We start from the raw sequence: 2,375 nt of genomic DNA, 5'->3' as shown, positions 1-2,375 counted from the left end.
CTCACAAACATAATACTGAATAAAATAAAAAGCAAGTTACAGAAGAAAAAATGCAGTATAATGATACTTATGTGAAGTTTATCAATATGCAAAACAATTCTAATAATGAGGATGACAACCATTAAATTCAGGTTAGTGATATCCTATTGGAAACAGAAGGAAAGATGTAATAAGGGAAGAGTACTCAGCGGGAACATATTCTTATTTTAAAAGAAATGCTACTCTGCAGGGCACATCGCCTCTCTTATGTCATATATTTAAAACCATGCAAGATAGGTATATTCTTTTAAAGGGGAAGGATGTGCTCAGAGGGATGATTAATTTGCCCCTGATCACATAGCATGGAACAGCAAAGGTGGGTTTTAAACACAAATCGATCTAAAATCAAGTGTTATGTACTTTCCACTACACATCCATTGTCTTAACTGATTTTCCTTTGTGGAACTAACTGTCCTTAAATAAGGCTTCATGGCTAACACCATCTCCCAATTAGGGTGCACACATACTTATCCAATCAGAGCCCTTCATATTCTCAGGCAGAGTAGCAGATTCAGAGAAAGACAGATGGCACAAGCCAGGTCAATGAAACGTAATCCTAGGACCATTATGAAGTTTCTGAGCAAGACATCTTTAAGTTGGGTTTGCTTAAGTAATAGGAGACAGGTAAGTTAGGTGTTATAAGTTTCTTGATCATCATCTCAGTATTTCCCAGAAAAACCAAGAGGCGCTTATTACATATTTGTTGAATTGATAAGTAAATAAATAAATGAGCAAGCAAATAAAGCTCTCGCTCAACTCTTGCACTCATGAATGAAGCTCAATAGCAGAGAAAAGCCATACCACCTACCTATAATAATCCTCCTAGTCTTTCATTCATAAACAGACATGCACAATCAAAGGTCACCAGATATTGGAGGAAAACATTTCATAGAAGTACTAGAGGAGGAAATCTGTTCACCTGTAGAACTTGAAAACAAAGAAAATAAAATTTGGATAAAAGAAAAAAGTTAAAGTCACAGAGGCTCATTTCAGAAAGCTCAAATCATCTAATATAAATTCTAGAAAGAGAGAATAGGTAAAATAAGGCCAGAAGACAACCAAATAAATCAAGGAGAAAATATGGAAAAATGAAACGATGGCATGAATTCTCAGTTTGGAAGTACCCAGAAACATGAATAAAAAAAGATCCATCTGTAGTCATATTTATGGAAGTCGGAATACTGAAGTAAAGGAAACATGCTGCAAGGGAAAATTAAAATAACGTACAGGCAAAGGAAGAAGTTTCATAATGGCTTTAGAATTCTTCCTAACAACACTAGACTTAGGAAGATAACAAAGCAGTGATTCGACATCCTAAGAGAAAAACAATTTCAATCTAAAATTATACATCCTTCTAAACTATCAACCAGCGTGATAGGAAACATTGGACTTTTCACACACGCAAAGACAGAAACTTTACTGTGTACTTACCCTTTATGAAAAAATATTTACTTGCAAATATTTACATGAAAAAATATTTAGTGGACTATGTCATTCAGCAGAATGAAAAAAAGAATCCAAGAAAGAGAAAGCAGCTGAGCCAAGAAATAATGGAATAAACTATGAATTTACTAAAAAGAAATCCCAAAAGACAAATTAGCAACAGGATCCAGAAAAAAAATCAACTTAAATCAAATTAAAACAGGAAGCCAGAGGGCTCTGAGAAAAATGTCCTCAAGGAAAAAGCAAAATTCATGCAATAGATGAAGCTATTAAAATCTTAAAGATTTTAGTCATACAGGTAAAACAGGTATGAACATCTATCATCAACAAGAAAAAAAGAAAGCCATTGGCTGGGGGAGGGAAGACAAAGGAAGAAAATAACTGTACAAGAAAACTATAGTACCAAATCTAAAATTCTGCACAATTCTCAACTGATTTCTATGTAAGAAAAAGTAGATATATGTCACCTTGTCGCCTGGGACAGAACACACGTTACAAGCTTTGACTATGTGAAATTTGACTATGTGAAAATTCCAGCCCTGGCGGAAGCTGGGAAGGTGTAGGGCACCTTATCTAGTGGAGTCGAAAGAAACTGTCTAAAGACAGTATTTCAGATGTCCTTTCTGGCCTAACAATCTCGAGTCCTTTCCAGCTACCATTCCAAAGCCAAACCCACGTGTTACAGGTTTTGGTGGCAGGTCTCTCGCAAGGTTGTAACCAGGAGAGGAATAAGACTGAAGTCTTTTAGAGGCTTTCCTCGGACGCTAGGATGGATTGATCTTTCTCTGTATGTGGTGTCATGTGATCTCTCCAACAGGGTAGCCAGGTTTTTATATGGCTACTCAAGGCTGCCAAAAATGTAAAACCAGAAGCTTCCAGACATTCTTAAGGCT

This window comes from Pteropus vampyrus, unplaced genomic scaffold (genome assembly GCF_000151845.1).
Source record: "Pteropus vampyrus isolate Shadow unplaced genomic scaffold, Pvam_2.0 Scaffold99, whole genome shotgun sequence".
In the NCBI taxonomy this organism is placed as follows: domain Eukaryota; kingdom Metazoa; phylum Chordata; class Mammalia; order Chiroptera; family Pteropodidae; genus Pteropus; species Pteropus vampyrus.
This window is presented reverse-complemented; position numbering follows the sequence as displayed.